General features: G+C 39.2%; 1 protein-coding gene across 2 annotated transcripts in view; it reads left to right on the forward strand.

The window, feature by feature from the left end:
• LOC108239093 (SAM and SH3 domain-containing protein 1-like) overlaps window positions 1–24,904 on the forward strand; it is a 78,490-nt gene that overhangs the window by 25,021 nt on the left and 28,565 nt on the right. The window contains exon 1 of one of the 2 annotated variants that reach the window (XM_037977942.1): window positions 24,054–24,214. The exons of the other annotated variant lie outside the window; for it this stretch is intronic. The gene's annotated coding sequence lies outside the window, so the exon portion shown is untranslated. Of the gene's footprint in view, window positions 1–24,053; window positions 24,215–24,904 lie in introns of those variants that run through there. 2 annotated transcript variants of the gene reach the window in all.

A 24,904-nucleotide genomic window follows, 5' to 3' on the forward strand; every position in this document is an offset into this window, starting at 1 on the left:
AGTTTTTTGGAAGTAATAATTATCCTAAATATTGATTGCTATACCTTTTAACAGGATGATTTAATGAACTTTAATGTAATAATATGCTTTACAAAGAAGCAGGTGTTTCCTTTGGCCTGTGGTTACGTTTCTCTATCATAATTGCTTCAATCATTAAGAAAGGACAGTTTTTTTTCTTTTGCAGTCAACTTGCATCACCCACAAATAAACGCAAAAGAACCTAAGTGAGTTTCCCTCTTACCCTTTTCTCCCCCTTTTTATACATGTAGTCATGACATCTGGTGATTATATACAGTAGGTCAAATTTAATTTACTATACTTGTTTTTTGGCTCCTTAATGTTGATTTTCTCTAACAACCTCTTCCCCCACCATGCATAGTTTCCCCGGCTGACAGGAAAATATTATTCATTTGTTAGGAAGCAAACAGATCTCAGTCTTACTTTGTTAATCTGTACAATTAAATAAAAATATGGTTATCAGACTGCACTTATAAAGCACTGACCTAGTCTCACTGTCCACACATCCCCCACATTCCATGCCATGCTTTTTTTTCTACACAAACTGAGTGCATTTCTATATCACACACACACACACACACACACACACACACACACACACACACACACATACACATACACACACACACTGGTGAGCACATAAGGGGCAAAGGTTCAGTGTCTTGCCTCAGGGCACTTCGACATGTAGACTGAAGATGCAAGAAATCAACCCTCCAACTGATGGATGCCCACTTCTCCACTTCCTTAAATTTTGGATGCTAATTTTTTAACCATTTTAAATATTGCATGACATAAGTGCATTTTTCAGCTAATAGCTCACCTTGTTAACGCTAAATGACAGTTTTGTTTGCTATCTTTAAAACTTTTCACTGATTAATTTAAAGAAATGGGAAGATTATTTTGTCTGTTTGACAGGCTAGTGGTAACAGTGTCTAAGGAAACAAATGTTTTAATATATAAATAACACTGTTTGGGTCTTTGCATGCTTGAAGGTTTAATATGCCAAAGTTAAATGGCTTAACGAACAAAAAATACATTCTTCTGAATAAGGTCCAGTACTGGAGTAAAAACGAGCAATAAAGCAACCAAAGTCCAAAGAAAAACTTTTAAAAACTCTGAAAAGCTAGAAAAAAATAGTGTGAATGTTGCATGCTGCATGACTTTACTGAAATTTGCAAAATAAGCTGAAACTAAGTTGTTGAAACTATAAGAAGCAGAATGCTAGCTAAAAGCTAAAAGTAGCAAAAGTCTAGATAAAAGCTGGAAGTAACAAATGTTTAGCTAGAATATAAAAGCAGTGAAAGTTTAGCCAGAAGATCAAAGTATTACAAATGCTTGCTAAAAGCAGCAAGTATTGCTTGAAGCAAAAAGTAGTGAAAGGGTAGCTAAAAATGAAAAGTAACATAAGAAGGCAAGAAGAACTGAGTTTAAAGACAACAATGTTGAATGAATAGATCTTTGAATTGATTGAATAGATCTTAATGTATTTCTATGAGGATAGTATTTTGTAAATAAAGTTAAATATTTGTAAAACTAAAAGTTACAAAAACCAAAAGTCGTCGCATCCATCTATTGAATGAACTGAACATTTTACAAAGAGATGGTCACAGGGTCGCCTTGGTGAATTTACACGGTGATGCTGTCTTGTTTGAATCTGCTGTATTTTCCATGCCACGTCACTAGCTAGCGCTGTAATGTTTGTATTTCAACCACACACATGCATGCAGACACTTACAGTTACATTCAAAATGGTGAATTTATGTATATACAGCGGCGCAGTGGTTACGGTCGCCTCCCAGCAAGAAGGTTGCAGGATCTTTTTACACGTTCTCCCTGTGCTCATGTGGCTACTCCAGTTTCCTCCCACAGACCAAAAACATGCATGTTAGGTTGATTGCAAACCTGTTGTTTGTCTCGTTTGTCTCTACGTGTCCCTCTCAGACCTGTCCAGGGTGTCCCCCGCCTCTCACATAGTGACTGCTGGAGACAGACACCAGCTCCCTGTGACCTAGAAAGGAGAAGCAGGTAAAAGACATAGATGGATGGATGTTTGTTTGGACAGACAGTGGGGTTGGATTGCTGTACTCTGCTGTTGATCTACTTGCACAAGCACAGAAAAACCATTAACTGCAGCTATCCTTAGTGTTCAATTGTGTCTTCACACCAATGCCAAGAGTTTCCAAAAACCTCCACTTTGAGGTCCGAGTTCAAAACGTTTTGGTGTCAGAGAATCCAGTCACTGTTGTCATGTACAGGAACGGCAACAGAAATGTTCCAATTTCACTTAAATACATCATCATGTAAACAGGGTCTTACACTCCACAAAGTGTTGCTTCTGGACTTAGAGAAGCAAAGCAGAAAATCTTGCATGAGATCTGTTAGCACTCAGAGTATGTGTTGAGGATGACTCTCAGCTACTAACACACCAAATTTAAGATCATTATCTGTAAAACTGGCCGTGTTAACATCATTTTCGTGTTTGATAGGGTGGCTTAGCTGTAGCAGCCATTTTAAATGGAGTAGTCACAAGAAGATAATCAGTTGTAGCTGTGCATCCAATGATCACTTTCTAAGAGTTTCACTAAAATTGGTTTAGTGGTTCATGAGATATTTGACAGAGATAGACAATTAGACAGACACACGGCGGGCAATAACAGGTCCATAAACAGACCATGTGGTGAATTGTATATTTTATATTGTGAATTTATATTGTGAATTATGTGAATTATATATTGTATATTTTTGTGCCAACATCTTCCTCTGAGATTAATAAAATGGAAAAGCTGTAAGAATGATAGCAGAATTAATGCTGTCAAAGCAGGTTAAAACCATCCTACCCTCCGCCTGACCTCAGCCTAAGGATAAAACGTCGCAAAGGGATTTTACTAAGCATTGTGGGACATAATTGGGATCATACAGCCGTTCGGATCAGTAATGCTATAAATAAAAATTGACAAAAATTCGCAACGAGCTGAGTGAGGGTGTTGCTGTTTTCAACTGCATTTGTCTTTTTCTTCTCCTGATCCCAGCCTCCGGTCTGAGGCGTGTGTTTATTAGCTCAGTAACACCGTGTGGGTGGAGTGTGTGAGTGTAGATGCCACACCATATGGAGTCTGGTCATGCCAAGTGCCAGGATGTCATTAGCTAATGCATTCCTGACTAACCCCAACCTGACTCTGCTGCAGCCCCCCCCCCTCTGGTCCTCCGTCATGCTCCGGGATGTGACAGCAGTGCCAGACACTGAGGCCCGCGGTCCACCTTCTCAGTCGCAGGTCTCTGAAGCTGGCAGTCTGTTGGTGTGTGTTTGACTTTCACTGCGATTCTGTGTGGCACAATGAGGCCAGCGCAGCAGCACCACGACCTCTGGCCCCACGTCTCCTGAACGCTCATGAGGGTGATTCACACAGAGAGTGGGAGTCCCCCCCCCCCTCAGCTATATTTTGTATGTAATGAATATTCAAATAAAAGCCCTGTAGCGTTCTTTGAAAGAATGCTTGTTGCCCACCGCCTCTCAAGCCAGAGTTTAAAAGTAAAATCATCTGATGCTGAAAAGGGACTGAGTTCAGGCTGTTTTGGTCAAACTTCTTAAATAACTCGTGAGCTCATGTGATATTGGGAGTTATTGTGGGATGTATTAGTTCTCAAAGTATGTCATAGGGACAACTCTTGGCTGCTACCACACCAAACTTTAGCAAAATATCTGTAAAAATGGCTGAGATAGAGTAATTTATGTGTTTCCTAAAGTCAGTTGACTGTTGCAGTTGTAGACAGACAAACCTAATAATCACCTTCTGAAAGTTTCATTAAAATCCATCCAGTGCTAATTTTATCTCTGATATTTTGCTAACAGAGATGACTCCAACAGGTAATGACAGTTTAAAAACACATCTCTTGAGAATATGCCTCACATACAACCACACCATATTTGAGCTCTGTATCTTTCAAATTGGTTGACTTTTAGTCATTTTTGTGATTGCTAAAGTCACTTAGCTGTGACGGCCATCTTGAATGTATTTGACTCCAAACATTAACCAGTTGTAGACGTACGTCCATTAATTACCTTTAATAGTTTCATTCAAATCCGTCTTCTCGTTCATGAGATATTTCGCTAATGGTACAGAAAAACAAACACACACAAACATGGCCAAAAACATTATCGCCCAAAGACAAAAGCAGCGATAATGAATATTAAAGTGAAAGATCTGGAAATGGAGACATGTGACTGCTTCTTCCCACTTGTTGACTTTTATTCAAGAAGACAGCTTACATCTTGAAGAAAGTTTGCTAAATGTCACGTAGTTATTATGTCAGTGAAATGACTCATGGCAGGATTTGTTGGCATTTAAATTTAAGCTTCAGTCTGGGCTGTGGATGGCGGCGTGGTTTAGAGGTGGACATATTGTCCTCTACAAGACAGTAAAATGTCACTTTTGTTTCTGTCATCATGGTGTCAACAGTGCGAGAGAATGTTGCACTTGTTGCCAGAAGAAAAATGCTTGAACGCAAACTGAGCCACCGAACCAGCACAGACATTAGCAAGGGTTATATTATCGCCCGCTGCTCAAAAATAGTGATAATGTTTTCTTTTTCCCGTGTCTGTGTATGTTTGTGTTGGTTTGTCTTTCTGTTAGCAAAATATCTCATGATCCATTGCACAAATTTTAGTAAAACTCTCAGAAAGTAATACATGGATGTTCATCTACAACTGAATAACTTTTGAATTCAACCACATTAAAGATGGCCGCCGCACCTAAGTGATTTCAGCAAACACATAAATGGCTATAAGTCAGTCAATTTTACAGATATTGAGCTCAAATTTGGTGTGGTAGTAGCTGAGAGTCAGTCCCAACACAAACTCGGAGCAGTAACTGGTCCAACAAGATCTGTTTTTAAAACTGTGTCATTAATCATCGGAGTCAACTCGGCCCGTTGGTTAGCAAAATATCTCATGAAACACATGAAACTTCCAGCAAACAATCAATGTGTGCACTTCTACAACTGATTACATTTTGAAACCAACCCTATTGAAGATGGCAGCCACATCCAGCTGACTTTACAAAACACAAAAGTGGCTAAAACTTAGTAAACTTTACAGGCTTTGAGCTCAAATTTGTCATAGCTGAGAGTAATGCCCAACACGTCAACATCACTGATTAAAACTTTGACAATAACTGCAGAAGTTGGACAGATTTGAAATGAACTTGCAGAAAATAATCACAGGATGTACATCTATAACTCAATTAATTTTGGAAGGTAATCCAGTTCTAGATAGTCACCACAGCTAATCACCAACACAAAAATGTCTACAACCTCACCAGTTTTACAGACACTGAGTTTTAGATTTGACAGATATGTCAAGCTAAAACATTGGCATGTATGAATTATTGGTTTGGACACTGTGCATATCTGCTTGGTGTACAACCTGATGCCTCTGCTCTTATGTTGTGGAATGATTCATCAAATGTGTTGCACGACCTGACTTAGCAGTGATCCCTACAACAAGTCTTGTTTGTGCAAACGTTCGCCTGGAGGGAAGCTGTCTCTTTGTGGTAATAATCTACTGTGTTGTACGCTTTCATGTTTCCTTTTGATGCGTTTACGTGTCTGAGCATATTACTTAGCTAACTGTTCCTCTGTCACCAAGGTAAAACTTTTTTTTTTCCCCTAATGAAACCGATTCAATACGAACCCCTCGAATCAGCCGGTGAAAAGCATTTGCACAAGAGTAAACCAAGGGAACGCTCAGAGCCACTGACATTTCACTTTCAACTCTTCGAAGTTCCTCTCTGGAGCCATCCTTGCAGAAAAATTGATTGAAAGTGCAAGACATTTTACACAGAGACAGGTTCAACCATGGATGTAAATAATGAAGTGGAAGATGGCTTCTTGGCTTTTGGTAGATCTTACTTATTCCAGATCAATGGGATTTTGGCGAAACCCATGAGAAAACCCAGCCCTCATTGGAGCGCTGTAGCTCAGACGTAGGTCATAGGAGAAACATCATTCAACATTTAAACTGGACACAGAAAGTTGGACTTTACACATCTGATCTGTCATTTTGATATCTTTTACTATTTTTCCACAATCACAGTTTACGTTTTATGATTTGTACAGATTTTTCCAGAGAATGTTCCACTGACAGCTGATGTCACACACCAGCTTTTGAGCTGTCTAAAATCTTCAAATCTTTTAGAAACAAACTCTTCTAACTCCCACAACCCATTTGAGTACATATACAAATTATACATCAAAACATAGGCATTTTTGTCTTCTTTTAACAAGTGTGTTTCTCACTGCTACAGGACTTTATAGTTTTCTCTGAAATATTGACCAAAAAGCAGAAGTTAAAAGTTAAGTTATATTTGAACTCAAAATATGTTCTTCAAAACAGGAAGTGAAGGGTCTTTTTAACTTGTCATATCCCCAACATAAATCCCTGTAGAAACAAAAATACCCTTCTGTGACCATCGAAGTCTTCTGCCGCTCACGGTTCAAGAATTTCTAAGATCGGATTTGTAGTTTTCATGCAGCAGCTGTTTGTTTGAGGCTTCTTTTCAGTCTGTTTCTGTCTGCCTCTCGTTAACTTGGCAGTCAGGGAGTGACAGACACAGGTGGGTGGTTACCATGGTGACCATAATGAGCCATAGGCAGCAGATATAACATTTCTTTCAATACTGGCACTTTTTGGTCTTCTTATACAGTTCATTCATCAAAATGTAAGCTTTGTTTTCGTCTTAGGTTATCACGAAGCTATGTTGGAATCTTTGGGCATGGCTGTTTTGGCACCCTTCAACATTTTTTTAAGAAAATATCTAGTTTTCTTTTGCATTATTTTTGCTTATGTAAGTATTTGCTGCCTAAAAAGCACGTCTCACGTTACCTCTATTTCCTGCCTCATCCCAAGATTTGAGTCAAGGATATATCCAGATATGGTGAGCTTTTTTCACCAGTATCAGATATTAATCAAGTAATGAAGTCTGTAGTGGTCATTAAAGTTTATACGTTAATTTTATTAGCTCTTTAAAATTACACAATTACTATATTTGCTCATATATATCACATTTACAATATATCATGAGGTTTTTTCAGCTGTGTAAGCTCATTTTATCCTAATTATTGCTGTTCTTTAACTGTTTTAAAAGGTATAGAATATCTGAAGCATGACTTATTTTGCCTTTGTGTCGCCCTTTTGAAAGCAGAAGGTGCCTCTTATCTTGTACTCTTTTCCATGTGATCGCACCTGAAGGACTGGAGTTGATCTGGGCTGACATATATCTTCCAGGAAACAGTCTTGCTTGTTTTGCTTCCAAATAAAACAAATGCTCAACGTCTATCACGCTGTATATTCTGTTTGTCTCAAGGAAAACGCTTCTGTTGAGCAAATCTGTGAGTTGAAGCCAATGTAAACAGACGTATCTTTACAGCTTTCTGGGAAGGTCTGTATTATAACCCGAGAAGTTACATTTTCAGAATGATTTCCAAAAATGCTAAAACTGCACAGAAAGGAAAAACTAATTTTAATAAAAACTGAGTATTTCTTGAGGAAATGTAAAATTCTAAATGGTTTTAAATCAGGATCATCTTATCTTGAAAATAGATAGAGTTTAGCGTTTTTGGTTGAGTCTTGAAAATATGTTTATGCACAATGACATGTGATATTACAAGATCTTGCATCAAATGTTTGCGCTCAGAGTATGTGTCGGGGATGACTCTCAACTACTACCACACCTGAGTAATACCGCACGACTACTCAGCTGATGGGAAAAGCCCAAATTAGTCGCTAAGCAAACATCATTCAGTTATGTTTGCAAACACAACTTGTTAGGAGTAGTACATGAGAGAGGGGAATTTCTGCATGTCGACTAGCTATGGAGGCCATCTTAAGTTGGGCTGATACCCAAAATTAATCAGTTGTACATCCAATGATTACTTTCTGAAAGGATTATTAAAATCAGTTCAATAGTTCATAAGATATTTTTTGCTGACATTCAGAGTTGTTTTCAATACTTTTTGGCACAGTTTGAAACACAGATCTTGCACAATCAATTAGTGCTCAGACCATAATTTGAGGATGACTCTCAGCTTTTTCGACACCAAATTTGAGCTCAATAGCTGTAAACTTGACTGACTTATAGCCATTTGTGTCTCCTAGAATCGCTTAGCTCTGGTGGCCAACTTGAATCAGGCTGATTCCAAAAGTTAATCAGCTTAGATGTTCATCCAATGACTACTTTCGGAGAGTATCATTAAAATCAGTTCAGTGGCTCATGAGATACATTTAGTAATGGTCCAGACAAATCAACACACTCGCGCAGACATGCCTTCACAGGTGGTCCATAAATGTTTGGACAAATAGCTCTAATGGCTCATGGCTGCTCTCGTGGACTTCCTGCAACAACCTCTTTACGTGTGTGTGTGTGATCAGGTGTAATTCCTGTCTGCTCCTACATGCAGCTGCAGTGAACAATAGTTTTGGCCTAAATACCCTCAGACGCACACAGTGTCTGTGTCTCTGGGCTCCCTGTGCGACTGCCACTGACTGTTCAACTGCTAACATCAGCTACAGGCTGTAAACATCTGAACAACACCTGCTCATCTCTTTCAGTGTGTGAGCTAATAATCACCCCAGAGGACAAAGTGCTCTGTGATACAGGCTCATTTTCAGCTTGACTGGCAAATATTTAATCATCTTATGTTGACAAAAGATGGAGCTGCAGTTGCTTTTGTCAAACCTCGAAAATAACAAAGTGAGTAATCCCAAGCTATATTGTGAGATGTCACTCTCACAGTATGTGTTGTTATTGATGCTCAGCCACTACCAGATCAAGGTTTAGCTCAATATCTGTAAAACTGACCGGGTTATAGCCATTCTTGTGTTGGTAAATGTCAATTAGCTGTGGCTATCATCTTAAATTGGATTGACTTCAAAAGTTAATCACTTCTTGTTAGACATTCAGTGATCACTTTCTAAGATTTTCATTCAAATCTATTCATTGTTCTTGAAATATTTTGCTAAAAAACAGAGTTTACTCCAAACAGTTAGATATAATGATTTAGGCAAAGATCTTGCGTAATGAGTAGCACTTGGAATGTGTGTTGTGAATGACTCTCAGCTACTACCACACCAAATTCTAGCACAAGCCTGACTGAGTTAGAGCCATTTGGAGCCAGTTGGTTGTCTTGAATTGAGCTGGCTTCAAAAGCTAATCAGTTGTAGATGATCCAATAATTACTTTTTTAAAAATCTATCCATTATTTCATGAGATATTTTGCTAACAGACAAACACACACATTATCACTGTAGGCTTCCACTGATTGAAACCACTAGCTTGACATTCTGAGGTCTATATTTGTCTTAATCCACAGTGAAAAAAAAAGAAAAGAAAAATCACTGAGTCCTTCCTAAAGTTGAACTATTTACTTCCTTTGCAAACGTGTATAAAATCACACTGGTTAGAGAGAGAGATAGGTCAAAAACTGTGTAACTCCACTCTTTGTACCCGACTGACTGCTCAGACATCTATCAGCCACATCCACATTAACGATCAAGCACTTAAGTGTAACACATCTACCGGAAAGCAATGATCTGCGTCAAAAAATCTGTAAATCTTGCATTTTAACCACTGTATCACTACAAAAATGAAGTAAATATTACATTTGTTCCTTAAATCAATCCTAATTGTGTCCACATTAGTGATGAGCTCCAAATTTTACATTCACAATTTTAACCATTATAAGAACCTTTGGTGGAAGGTGATAAAAATGGGTGCAAACACATCTTGCTCACACTCACACTGTTTGGTTTATACTGTACATTAATCCAAGCTGCAACACTGACTGTGTTCTGTGTAAACAGCTGCTCGCTCACTGTCTGTCCAATCTGTACGACCTGAAGGTTTCTTTTTTTTGTCTGTTTTTGACTTGACTCAAAACATGTGCCAACATTTCTGTTAAGCCTTATCTGTTTAAGTGAGGTAATGCTGCACAAATTAGACACATTATTATTTTTTCCTATATTTTGCATGTTTTATACCTTTGAAAACATGTTTCTCAGAAAAGCACAGAGTTGCATGTCAGCAGAACTCAAGATGTGTTGATTACAGTCTCTCCTGGCTTCAGTCAGTTGGAATGTTGCTAAATACAACCAATAAGGGTCTATTTTACCCACAAGATGTTTCCTACTGCAACATGGAAATGTTTGGTGCCTGATGAGCAACATCTGCACACTTGGGATGGCTGCTGTTTTCCATGAACGCTCCTGTTTGCAGAAGGCAAACATGAAAAAGAGGACGTGGGTGTTCTGGTGGTAGCTGTGATACGAATGTTTAAAAGAAAATGCAGAATGTTTCTGTGAGAAACAACGAAAAACTAAATGACGTGTAGCCTGATGTATTCCTGAGAACATCGTGCTGGAGCCAAACCTAACCGTTGATTTTCCTCTGAAATGAACCGTTACAGTGCTGCTCAGGACCTGTCACATTTGACTGATTTAGATAGGGCCTTTGTCATTAGGCAACTTCAAGCTGGTGTTCAGCAAAACCAAGCTGCAGCATTATTTAAAGTGAGCCCTAATACCATCTCTGAATTGAAGGCCAAGTTTCACATAATGGGGGATGTCAGAGAAGGTCATGAAGTTGAGGTTTTACGAGATGAGATTCTGCAACCAGTGGCAAATCCCATATCTCTACAATCTGGGCCTGAACTCTGTCTTCCAAGATGGCAATGCTGGCCCCACAGAGCGGGGTTTATCAGACACTACCTCCAGAGTTTGGGAGAGGAGAGGAAGGAATGACCGGCCTGCAGTCCTGACCTCCACCCTGTTGAACACCTGTGGGGTCAGCCTGGGCGTGCTGTTCGTTTCAGAGTGACCAACACAACCACATCAACTGACCTGTGACAAATGCTGGCTGAAGAATGAGACGCCATCCCACAGCCGTGTGGGAGCAAGCTGGTGAGCAGCATGAGGAGGAGGTGCCAAGCTTCTGTGGCTGTGTATGGTTCTTCCACATGATACAGACGCCCATGTTTGTCAAATGAACAAATTGTTACAATGCCAATATGTCTTGTTTCTTAAAAATTCAATCATCAAATCCAATAACCGACACAAAACAAGAGTCAATAGCAGAACAGGATGTTTGGCAGAGAAGATCTGGCAAGTTTTCCATGAGTTCAAACCACATACTCAACTTTGCTGCTGAACCCACAAATGCATTTTTCTTACAAACTTGGCACCATTTAAGGGGAGATAAACGGGTTTGCCAAGATGTTTTGTTACAACAAACAAATGGTCAACAAAACAAAACTTTCACAACCTTTAGTTGTGTTGTATGTTTTTCTCCTCTTTTTGATAGGCAAAGCCATATAACTAAATTCCTGCACCAGAAATATTTCTCTCCACAGTTAGCAGTTCCTTTTAATAATATCTCTACAACATACTGAATATTCAGGCTTAAAAAAAGATATATAAATAATAAGCTTCATTTTATTTATTTATTTGTGATGCCTGAGATGACACTCTAAACCTTTAATTTGCCTGTCTTTGTTTTTATTGAAACAGTATCTAATTCCTTGCAGCAGGCGGTGAATGATCAGTTTCAGTAAATAAACTGACCCAAACATTTTAATCCATCAGTTCACACTGTTTATTGATAAATGTGACTGAGATGATTTGTGGACCTAGAGTAAATCTGCTTTTTTAGGCTGGGTGTATTTGTGTGTGCTAAATATATCATGCACAATTATGCTGTCTGTTGAGATCTTAAGTAAAGTTTTTTTCTGCCATATTCCATAATTTACTTGTATTTTTCAGATAAACCACAGTCTGCAGGAGTTTCAGTCAGTTGTTATTAGTTTTAACAACAGTAGCATTTCTTCTTATTGGTTTTCTGTCTCTGCCTGATGTCCTGTTTTTTCCTGTTTCCATAGAAATGGATTTCTATGAATAATGTATTTTCATTACTCAAACTTAGTGTCTGACTATGTAGTTTAATTTAAAAGCTCCCAAATTGGGTTAATGCAGTATATTGGCTTTTTTATGCATTATGAAGCAAATGGAGGCATCCCTTTGTAGAAGTAACAAACAAGGGGACAGTTCAGAGAAAATAATAGGGAAAACACTGTATGCCAAGAGGAACAGGAACAAAGAAAATTTAAAGGCCTAACATTCCTTGAAGGAATGCATATCACCCGCTGGCTTTCATGCCAGAGATTTGATCTAAGATCATCATATGTTGAGAAATTACAGTTGTAGCTGCTTTAGTCAAAGCTTAAAAATAACTTTACTTTCATGCAATATTGTGAATAATTCTCAGCTACTACAGTATTAAATTGTAGCTCAGTATCCTTAAAATTCACTGACGTATAGCTACTTTTGTGTTGGCTAGGGTTGATTAGATGTGGTGGCCATCTTGAATCTGGTTGACTTCAAGAGGTAAAAAGTTGTAGATTTTCATCCAGTTATTACTTTTTATAAATTTTGCAAAAACACGGACACTTAAGCAGCGGGCAATAACAAAGGCAAGAAAACCTATTTTATTCTTATTGTGTGAATGCTAATTTATCACTCACACTATTGTTTTCCAGTTTTTATTTTTTCATACCAATTTTTGCGATCTAACTACTTCTGTATACTTTGTGCTTTTTTAGCCACTCATATCAAACTACGGCTAATTCAGGAAATGGATGCTAAGACTTTTGATTTTTGTAACATTTATATTTTCCTAATATTTGACTTTGTTTGTAAATATTTTCCCCATTAAATACATTGAGATCTCTTCAATTCATTCAGAAACATTGTTCTGTTTGACATCTGCTTCAGTGTACTTGCTAGCTTTTAGCTAGCCCTTTTAGTACTTTTAGAGTTTAGCTGGCATTTTAATCCTTTTAGCTAGTGATTTGCTTCTTTTAGCTTTAACAACTCAGTTTCAGCTTCTTCAGTAAGTTTCAGCAGTTATTCAGCATTTACACTGTATTTTCACAGAAAATACTAAATACTCTAGTTTTAATTTGACATATTACTAAATAAGCAAATTCTGATGATGAAAAAAATGTTAAACTATCCAATGTTTTGTTTTTCTCCAGTGAAGCAGTTGGAAGTGTAGCAGAGAAAGAAAGCCTTGGTTGAAATTTCCAAAGATTGCCATGAATGTATTAGGAAGCTTTTGTAGTTTGGCAACATAATGAGTGGATTACATCATAAGCATCAGCAGAGTAAAAATACACACACATACACACACACACACACAGCGCTACTGAAATAACCTGATTCGTATCTTTTAAAGAGTTTAATTAGTGGGGCTGAAGATATTTCACAGAAACATGTCCAGGCAACCGCTTTCTTTTGTTAAAGGAATATTTCATTCATTTTGAAGTGGTGTTCTGTGAAAAGCATATGGACAAATATAATCTTACCTTCTGTAGAAAGCTCTTTCAATTGCTTCAGGCTGGAAAATAAAAGTTTAGGTCTGACAGGACTGAGCTAACCTCTAGTTTGAACGCAGCCAATACCAAAATATATCCAGTCCATCTTAAAACAACTCCAATCTTCAAAATTTCAAAAACACTTTCATAGACCTTTACCCTGCCACCAGTATTTTATTGCATGATTGTTTACATCAAATCTCTGGTTCTTTGCAAGCATAGATTGCAGCAGCAGGGAGAGGCAAGACGTCTGGTGCAACCTGCCTGCAATTCTGGCAGAAATTTGAATACATTTTTGCTGAAATAGCTGTGTAACATGAAACTGATGGAGATGTAAAAGTTTCAATAAGAGCATTAGCATGAACGGTTATAAGAGTTTGAAGATGGAGTTGTTAAAAGACAACTGTTGTGGAAGAAAATCAATTTCCAGGCACTATTAGATGAAAACACTCAAACAGGTTTATTTATATGTTGTGCACAAAATATAAAGAGCATTAAAGACAGTTAAGAATTAACATCAGAGTCCCAGGCCCAAATGGGAAAGCTCCGAATCAAAGCTCTGGCCTCCGAAGTCCACACAGGAGCTTTTATTAAAGATACTGAAATACTGGACCAGAAGGAGGAGTTGGGGAAAAGCAAGGAAGTCTGGTTTCCATGAGGAGAAAATTCAACATCACTCCTATAAACAAGTTCATTCTGTGAGAACCCATGGGACTTAAAATAGAAGTCATAACATAATCAGGACTTATCAACAACAGGTGTTACCCTATAATAAATTCTGCCATTACAACAGCCAAATCAGCTTTAGAAATAGGTTCACTTGGACCATATTGACAAACTAATGATGGCTTGTCTGCAGTTTCTCCTCCTTAATTCTTATCGTTCTCTCTGCAGGATCTGCTAGTCCTTCCTGACTGAGGATCGGGCCAATCACATTTTGCAAGTCCAACCTGAACATTCAGAGCAGACCATCCCACTTTGGGGATGACACAAACGTTCTCCACAAGCTGATAGTGCAGGCTTTCCCACGCCTCAAGCAAATCTTTGTCTGTACTGTTTTTCAAAGTGTTCGTTAGTGGTCACCAGGACCCTGCCACCTGGATGCGAGCTATCAGTCCCTGTGACCCGCACATGTCCAAAACACTCAGATGGGTTGTGAGCTTGATTTCATAGATTCTCACTGAAATTAAAGTCATAAATCTGAGATGGCCTTTCCACGTGTGAAAATGCTGTCTCGTGCTCCCTGAACCACTCTGTCTCTATTTGAGCCCAATGGGGTTTGACATTGTCATCTGGGGATATGTTTGAGCCATCAATGAGAAAAAAAGACCTGTTAATGTATGCATTTTTAACACAGTGGGGGTTAGCAGGTGCATTTCAGCTAAGAAAATCAAATTGGAATGGCAGATAATGATATTACCTATATCAAGTGTCTGCCATGGAAAAGATGCCAAAAACTGAAGAGACCCTTCTTAAATGTCCAACCATTTTGTGTCTAGTTTTAAACTCAGCATTGATCCTTGTGTAGTTTCTCATGATTTCAGAAAATTGAGGCTAGTTGAGGTTAACGCGCATAGAAAATGGACTGGCTGCTGAGTGGAAGACAGAAAAAGAAATCGAGCATCTGAGAGTTTCGAGCGGGAGGCAAATCGAGCCGGACAGGCGCTGTTGTCAGCAGCTCTTTTGGGATGTCTGTAGATGTCAAAAGGAGCGTGTGCTATGAGTGAAAAACCTCCCCCAAACATTCAGAGTTCATCACCTCAGTGTGAAGATGAAGCGCTCTGAGAAATAGATCTTCAAATATATGTTCCTCTGCGCGAAACAAGGGTCATTGCTGGGTTAAAGTACAACCAGCTGTTTGTGGTTTCCAGCACTCACTTTGAATCAGGATCACATGGAGCTAACGCTCAGCGCTTTATACCCCTGAACCTTGTGTCTCGCTGGTCCAGAGAAACCAGGCAGTTTCTCTCAAAGGATGAGGCAGTCATTTATTTTTAACTGGTGAAACTAAACAAGTCAATCACAATTGCTTTTCTTTTTTTTTGCTTTAGATCAAGTACAGGAAAACTTTATGGAATCATGAGAAAAGGACTCTGCCATCAGTACTTTGTTGCAGCATTTCTGGCCTTTAATGAACCCTAAATAAACAACCTCCAAGAGCAGTGATTTCATCATTTTTGCCAGGGGTTGTATAAAGATCAGAGGTGGTGCAACAAAGTACTAATGGGGCAGTGTTTTTTTCCATATGATTCCATAATTTCTTCCTCTACTTGATCACAAAAAAGCATTTGTGACTGACTATTGTAATGGGAAAAATACTGTTTCAGTGATTCTTGCTGCATGTGACCACCATAATTTAGTTTAGTTAGGAATGCCTTCATTCTTATCCCTATAGGGTGCCAGGATGTATGTGTTATCTGGTCCTTTGTTTCCCCCTGACCCCTCCTGACTGTATGGAAATTTACCAGTATGTGCCTACAAGCCTATAAAGGATGTGTTCTTTAATTACCTCCCCTTGTGATCAGCTATCTGACCCTTCTGTTCCCCCTGACCCCTCGTCAACCTACAATGGTATAAGAAGGGGGCGCTATCTGTAATTCTTCAGAATCACTCTGCTGACTCACCTCAGCTCAGTGATTCTCAGCTATATACCTTAAATAAATTATCCTAAGACAAAAATCTTTGTTGTCCTCTTTGTTAAAGAAAATTCCACAACACTACAGAATTATTTCTTCCATTTTTTTATTGTTTAATAATGCCAGTTGGAATTTTGAAATTTGAATTTTGTTGCATGTCTGTGATTTATTTATTTTTTATGCAAAATTAAACAATTGAAAGAACCTCCAACAGTGATGATTCCTTAATTTTTGCCAGGGGTTGTACATCACCTAAAATCTCACATTAGTCCCAGTATTTGTTAAAATAATATTTATTGAACATGCAGATATTAATGTTATTTTTATATCCAAGAAAATTGTTTTGAAAATTAAGAATGTGATTTGAGTTAAATATTGATGGTGGGCAGAGCCTGATCAGGGCACTGGCACTGACCAATTAGAAGGTCAACTAAACATTTTGGTTATTTTCATTGTTTTTAATCATTGAATTAGCAGTAATAATAGGTAAAGATAAATTAAAAATGTTAAAAATGTTCTGACCAGAACAAACTTTATTCTTGTTCTTGCCACCATGAGTAAACAAACAATTTCCTTGGCTCTTGTGGAGTATGTAACATGTGTTTGTTAACTCCCAGAGTTCTGATAAATTACACATTTAAACTTGTAGTTTAAATCAGAACAGTTGCACTAACGTTATTACATTGCATTACATTGTTCACCTCTCTGGTCAGAGATTTGCTTTGCCTTTCTTTGTCTTGTAGATTATTACTCTCCACACCTCTGTGCTCTTTTTGTTTCCAAGTCAGTTTCTTTACATGTTTTTGTGGCGCTTAAAAAAAAAAAAAAGAGCCCCTCAGGCATTTTCTATCCTGATTGGACCAATTCACACCCTCTGGAGTGACGTCATTCTGGGGCCCCTTGATCTTAGGTTTCATGATTGACAGCTCCCTTTGACTGCTGCGCTGCGTCTCAGAGGACGATCAGTGGATGTTGTCGTCCTGTGAGGGGTGAGCCGAGCTGCCACTCTCGTGCAGTTGGAAGCGTTCAGAGCTGGCAGGCGTGTCTCTGGGGGATCGCGGCACAGTCACACAAGGGGTAATTACCCGAACACTGGGATGAGGGGCACATGGAGTGATTTCAGCACCTCCGAATTAAACATGGTCCAAGGAATATGAACAATCCACAGGCTGCTTCACTTCAAACCCTTCACTATTCATAGAGCCTTCCACGAGTGAAGAAACTCCACTGTTTCTTGGTGTGAATTGGATTGAGTTTTTAAGGGAAAAAAGGGGGGGAAACCACTGAATTAAACATGCTCCAAGGAAAAGGAACAATCTGCACGTCGAGCAAACACACAGGACTTCCATCTGTTTGATTTCAAGAAAATGAGTTCCTATTTGATCTTCAAATCAAATCTGCTTCAAGGCACAGGGACGATTTAAAAGCTAAACTACACTAAAGAGTACACGAGTAAAAATCCTAGCATCCTTGGAGGAATGCGTATCACCTGCAGCCTTTCATGACAGATTTAGACTAGGATTATTTAGTGTTGTGAAATGGAGTTGTAGCCATTTTGCTCAAATCTTGAAAATAACTTTTTGCTCTAATCTCATGCAGTATCCCCAGTTGTCACTCTGAGTATGTAAAGTATAAGTAAGTAAAATAAAAATGTATTTGTATAGCACATTTCAGCGGCAAGGCATTCAAAGTGCTTTACATCATGAAAACATCAGTAGAATCATTGCAATCATCAAAAACATCACACAGTAGATCATCAATTATAAAATCATAAAAATCATAGAGCAGATACACCTGATAATCATAAGGAGATGGTAAATATGTAATAAGATATTTTGTTCAGAGCAGCTTTTCACCTGGATTTGTTTGCAGACTACTAATCAAAGGCAGCTCTAAACAGTGCTAAACATTATGTGCTGTGAATAACTCTCAGCTAAAACTACATCAAATGTTAGCTCAAAAGCTGTAAAAGGGACTGAATTATAGCCCTCTGTGGGTTCCTTAGGGTCAGTTGTGTGTGGCAGCCATCTTGATTCAGGTTGACTCACTAAAGCTAATCAGTAGATGTGCATCCAGTGATTACTTTCTGCACGTTTCAGAGTTTTAAACAGATACGACCACACAGACATGGGCAAAAACACTGTTGTTCGCCTTTTAGCTGTACGCAATAATTATTCTAAATATGAATCACAAGAGATTTAATAGTAGAGAGCTTTAAAAAAAATACTGTTTCCACTATTTACATTTGTCCCATTTGTGTTCAGCTAATGTATTAAATCCTCATCAGATCCAGTGATTGAATTCTGGAGACAAAAGGTTTGTTCAGTTCTTTCTGTCTGATCTTTTAATCTTCTTTGGAGTTTCACTCCAGCCCGTTTTAATCCAGTCTCTGGCCGGTTTCTCTCAGAGCCACGATCTTTGTGATCTGCGACGTGCCAGATAACAATTAGAGAAATTTCCTTTTCTGTAAAAATGACGTGTGAATGATGACTGCTGACTGATTGCACGAATTGTTAAAATGAAAACAAGCAGAACGGAGGCTAAAATCTAAATAACCACAACGGGAAGTAAAAGCTGAAATTAAGAAAACGTTAGTCAAAGCCTAAAATCAGCAAAAATCTATCTAAAAGCTTAAAATAGCAAAACATTTGCTTCAATCTACAATTTGCAAAAAAGACAAAAACAGAGCTCATATGCTGATGGAAATTGTTTTGAAGTTGAAGAAATTTCCCTTTTTTATGGAGAAAATATGTGTAAGTGAAGTTAAATAATTGAAAAAGTATAAAAGTTATAATAAATAAAGGTCATAACAAATTATTTCCAATCGACAATGTTTATAATAAATAAAGGTCATAACAAATTATTTCCAATCGACAATGTTTCAATATTTGAACGGTTAAATGGTATTCACACAATAAGGCTGCATTTTTAACTGTTTCAGGTTGTCTCTGATTGCTTTGTGCATCTTTTACCAACAAATAAAAGAAAGAAAGGAAAAAAAAAACAGTATTTTATTTGTATATTTTCTCCAATGAATGGAGCTGGTCTTTTTTATGTATCACCAGAAAGAAAGATTTGCCCAAAAGGACAGGATGAAAATGGGAACAGAACTGATTGATGCAGACTTTACTAATGCCGTTCAGACAAGACCAGTTGTTCTCTGCGCCATCTGGGCATCTTTGACTAATGGTGTGCATGTTACAGCACGACCCCTCTCATCAAACCTGCATTTGGGGCTTGTCTGAATCCACTTAGCCACTCAGACATGAATAGTTAAGCTTCCCCACTGATCCTCTTTTTCTCCCGGGGGGATCCTGACAATCTTGACCCTTGGTTCTACGGAAAAGCAGTAATTCTTTCAACACTCATATCTCTGGTTTCATGTAAAACTCCCAACTGATTGCAGAAAACTTGAATAAATTTATAACACTTTAAAAGACTCAGTTTGGAGACGGCTGACAATACATTTTTACGCATAAGACTCAGATTTGACTCATAGGTCACCCCACCCAACTTGTACAAATGTAGTACCACTGCGAAACCGTTCATTCAAACGAGTCATTTCTCACAGAGTCGTTTCCGTTGAGGTCGTGTCTCATAGGGCTGTAACTAGTTGGCAAACAGCATTCGCAGGGGAGTTTTCAGAACGCTTTCAGAACACAGTCCTGCTGCTTGACTTTGAACATCTTCAAAGAAATTGTGACAGATTTCCTCCCAAATAAAGTCACAGTCGTCATGGGCGTGAAATCAGCTTGATTCCAGTCTCAGTGATCTTAAAAAGCTCTGCTGAATTATTTTGTTTCTTTAAAGATCCTTAAAGCGGTATCTCACTGGGCTGCAGCTGTTGGAGGCTAGTTGGTGACTCAAAATTACGGGAAAATACACTAAATATTCCATTACAGTCTGACCGAATTGAGTTTTAAAAGGCCAGTTTTTGAAAATCATGTCTTGTTTTCATGTGCACGACTTGCAAATCTGTATACTAGGTTGTGTACATTATTTTACTGCCCACATTGTACCCAAGACTGTACAACTCCAGGGAGGAAATTTAGAAGCACTCTGGAGGCTTCTCCTTGAATGCTGTTCGCCAACTAGTTTCAGCCCAGTGAGACGCCGCCTTTAGGAAGTTCTAAAAGTGACAACTTCCTGTGTGTAAGTTTAGTTTTAAAAGCCTAGCATTCCTTCCAGAAATGTATATCGCCTACTGCCGTTTGTCCCAGAGTTTTAGACGAAGATCATCTTACGATGAGAAATGATGGAGTTGGTCAAACCTTTAAAATTACATTAAGCACGATCTCACTTGATAGTTGTGAAATCTCATGTGATCTGACGGTGCCAGGGATGACTCTCAGCGTCTACCATTTACCTTATTGGTAGATTTGATCGAGTTGCAGCCATTTATGCGTTTGCTAAGATGAGTTATCTGTGGTGGTCATCTTGAATCTCGCTGACTCTCATTGACAGTCACACAAATACACACAGACACGGGTGAAAACATCGTCGCCCGCCCAATGAAAGGCTATGAACCTTTGTGTCACAGTTTTATTCATGAAGCGTTTCAACAGTTATTGGTATCGTTCCAAGCTTTGTTCTCCGAACTAGGCAGAGACGGATGAATGTGTCTCCTGCTCCTGTGAGCGCGGAGCGACCTCCTCGGGGATCAGAGCTCAGATGAGCGCTCCGACTGGCACAAAGTCAGGAGGCTTTGACTGCGGCAACAAAAGGAGACGACTGACAGAGAGGAATGGCATCCATCTCCGGCTTCTCCTGTGCGCGGAGGTGACGAGCAGCCCGCCGCTGTGTAGCCAGGCGGAAAACTGACCTTTCTGGCATGAGCTGCCTCGGCCCTTTGGCACCGCACATTGAACGCAGCCCTCCACCATCTCCTCCATCCATCTGCAGATCCGCATAATCGGCAGCCTCCTGCTGCAGCTCTGACTCCCGGTGGTTATCTCCTGCTGCTAGGTCGCTGCTCTGAAGTCAGGCGCTGTTCAAATTGTAACAGTTGGTCTAAATACGTAAAAGTTCTTTGAGGAGGGGTTCCAGAGTGAGAAAATCTTCAAACATCACCCCTACGTTTTCATGTAGACAGCCAAAACACAACCTTTTGAAAACTCTGATGTCATAGACCCAGACCTAACCTACGACCCCGAGCGTGACAGATGTACCGATGACAGATTATATACTTGTGTTTGTATTTCTTAACTGCAGTAAAACCTTAATATACGCCCAATAATCTGAGCTCAAAAAGGTTTTTATTCATTAATTTAACACAGTAAAAGCAAATGAAACAGAAAAAGAGTTATAATAAACATCAAGTATACGTTTAAAAAATATGGGTGATGGGAATAGTTTTTGTGTGTGAAGAATTCAGGCTGATATTTGAACGCTGTGAGGAAAACCCTTCCTTCCAGCCGTTCCTCACTAGATACTGGGCCTGAAATCGCTCATTATGTCCACATATTTGGACTGACACAACTCCACGTCAACACTTTCCTGCACTTTTGTGGGTTTTTGATTTAATGTGACAGGAAGTTGAAGCTCCACTTTGTTGTCAGTCCACAAAAAGGATTTGGATCTTGCTGTTGTATTCCCCAACCTAGTCTTTTTCTTCCACTTGTGTTTACAGTTTGAATCACAGTAGAACATAGATAGTATGTGTATAAGGTTTGTATGTATGTATGTATCTGTGTAAATGCGTCTATGATTTGTATATATACAGGCTATATTATTGATCCTGTTGTTACTGTATGTCTGTGTGGTGTGTTCACTGACTTGTTTTTAAGGAGGTTTTCAGTGCTTCAAATCTCTTGAGGTGGCAGGTATTAATCAATTCATTGTTTCTTCTTTTATCTTTTGATTCAGCAAGCTAGGATGCATTGGTGCAGCCAATGTTGAATCTGCACTTTATATATAATAATTGCCCTTTTAATACCATAATACCATGTCTTGCACATTTTATAATTATTGTGTCATTCGATTACTGTATGAATTTTTTGGTAATTGTTATATGTTACCTACGAAGGGACTATGGTTAAAAATGAGCAATTTTGCCAACTTCAACATATTTAAACATCTGTATGTATTTCGGATGTTCATTAATGGGTTTGTCTCTTTTCAAAAAAGCTAATTCAAATTCAGTTACTCTAGTATTGTCATCTCCCCGTTCGTGTGGATGACAACATTTCTAAAAATGCTACTGCATATACGAGAATATTTTCAAAAATGACAACAAAAAAGATAGCTTTGGATAAAATATATATATATTCTGTGTGGACAAAGCCTGGGAGGTCAGTTGTTAAAGAGGATGATTACAGTAAGTGGGATCACCATTTGATGAAGATGCTGATGGTTTTATCTCCTTAATCTCTGTCTAATGCTTCAAAGCAAAGGAGGTCACCACCCTGATACATAATGCAGGCAGAAAGATGTCTTTGTTGGTATGAAGAGTCACAACAGCAGTTAACAGGAGGAAAATCACATCGCTGTTTCTTTATCAAATATTTACTTTTGCCTTGACCCCGTGTGTCTGCTCTACTTTCACCTCACAGTCATCCCCTTCTGCCCTTGCGCCTGTGCGCTTGAACCTGAGGAGGAGGAAAGGAAACTATTTGCTGCCACCTGCTGGTCTGTGATGTTCACACACCCCAGTTGCACCTTCATTTGGAAAACATGGCTGGTGGCGGGTTGCAGGATCGCTTCCTGACCTGGGGCCTTTCTGGGTGGACTTTACATGTTCTCCCTGTGAACACATGGGTTTACTCCAGGTACTCCGGTTTCCTCCCACAGACCAAAAAACATGCATGTTAGGTTAATTGATGACTCTAAAATTGTCCCTAGGTGTGAGTGATAGTGTGAATGGTTGTTTGTCTCGTTCGTCTATATGTGGCCCTGCGATGGACTTGCGACCTGTCCAGGGTGTCCCCCGCCTCTCGCACAGTGACTGCTGGGGATAGGCACCAGCTCCCCGTGACCCGGAATGGAGAAGCGGTAAAGAAAATGGATGGATGGATGGATGGATGGATGGATGGATGGATGGATGGATGGATGGATGGATGGATGGTGGCGGGTTGCTTTAGAACAGTAAAGTTCATTATTGCCTGCCTTTTGGCTGCGGGCAACAATGCTTTATCTTTCATCTGTGCACTTACGTTCATTTGTCTTTTGTGTCAGCAAAATACCTCAGAAACCATGAGACAAATTTTAACAAAACTATCAATCAGTAGTCACTGTGTGCACATCTAGTTGTGGTTAACTTTTAGGGTCAACTCACTTCAAGATGGCCGACACAGCCACCTGAATGTAGCCAACACAAAAATAGCTAGAACTCAAATTTACAGGTGTTAAGCTAAAATCTGATGTGGTAGTAGCTGAGCATCATCCCCAGCATACTTTGAGTGCCACACTTTGGACAAGACCTTTGCTTAAGACTTTGTTTTTATCTGTTGTGGTCAGCCTTGTTTGTCTGTTAGCAAAATATCTCATGAGCCACTGGACAGATTTTAATGAAACGTTTAAGAAATAACCAAAGGATGAACATCTACAACTGATTCCCTTTTGGAGTCAATCCAATTCAAGATGGCCACCACAGCTAAGCAACCTTAGCCAACACCAATTTAGCTATAACTCTCTGAGTTTTAAAGATATTGTGGTAATATTTGGTGTGGTAGCAGATGAGGGTAAAACACAACACATCCTTGGGTCTTACTCATGGATGATTATGTGCTGACTTTTAAATAAGTTAAAACAGAAGTATGGCTCATTAAACAGCATTAGCATTAGTTATCCTTCTCTAAGTCCTCTGCAGACAGAAGCGTGCAGTAACACTTTCAGACTCAGAGAGGTGGTGGTTTATCTGAAGAGTGTGTCCGTGAGTCAGCCGGTCCCTGTGGGTCGCAGCTGGAGGGAGGAGAGAGAGCTCCACCCAGCAGCAGCAGGAGCAGCGGCGTCATATGCGGTTGCAAATTCCCCAGCCTCCCCACAGCCAGACTCCGAGACATTTCTGCGTCTGTGACAGCCCTCCCCTTCGCTGCAGGACGTGTTGCCCTTCACTCCGAGTTAGGTTTCTGAGCGGAGCGGAGTGGTGGGACTAGGAGCAGCTCCTGGACGGGCGTCCGTTGGCAGCCAGATGTCTGCTTGTGGTGAGTGGATTTCTGGCTTTTGCACTGGAATGCAGTGCTATGGTTGGATTTCACTGAGGGAATTTTATTCCATTTAACACCGAATCTTGAGGCAAGTTGGGACTTGTGTTTAGGCTTGTATGTGGTTTTTTTTTATTACTGTTTTATTCATTTATTTACAAAACAAGTACTCATGTAAGGACTTCTACAGCATTCTGCCATGGCATGTTCATTAAACTCTATAACATGAAATTCTCTGTGAAAATTAGACTTAGGGTCATATTTATCGCCGGCAGCTGAAAGGCAAAGGTTAAGGATTTTGCCCGTGCATGTGTTCCTGTGACAGTCTGCTGCCAAAAACAATCTCATGAACAACTGGTTGAATTTTAACTAAAATAATCATTGGATGTACATCTACAAATGATTAACTTTTGGAGTCAACATGATTCAAGATGGCTGCCACAGTCAGTTGATCTTGGAAAACACAAAAAATGTCCATAATCAATCAATTTTACAGATATTGACCTATAATTTGGTGTGATAACAGCTTAAACTGATCCCAATCAAATACTCTGAGCACTAACAGATTGCATAGGACCTGTTTAACATTTTGCCATTAACGCTTTGGAGTCAGTTTTGTCTGTTAGCAAAATATCTCATGAACCACAAGATGGATTTTAATGAAACTTTCAGGAAATAATCACTGGATGT

The sequence above is a fragment of the Kryptolebias marmoratus genome, linkage group LG10 (genome assembly GCF_001649575.2).
Source record: "Kryptolebias marmoratus isolate JLee-2015 linkage group LG10, ASM164957v2, whole genome shotgun sequence".
Lineage (NCBI taxonomy): Eukaryota > Metazoa > Chordata > Actinopteri > Cyprinodontiformes > Rivulidae > Kryptolebias > Kryptolebias marmoratus.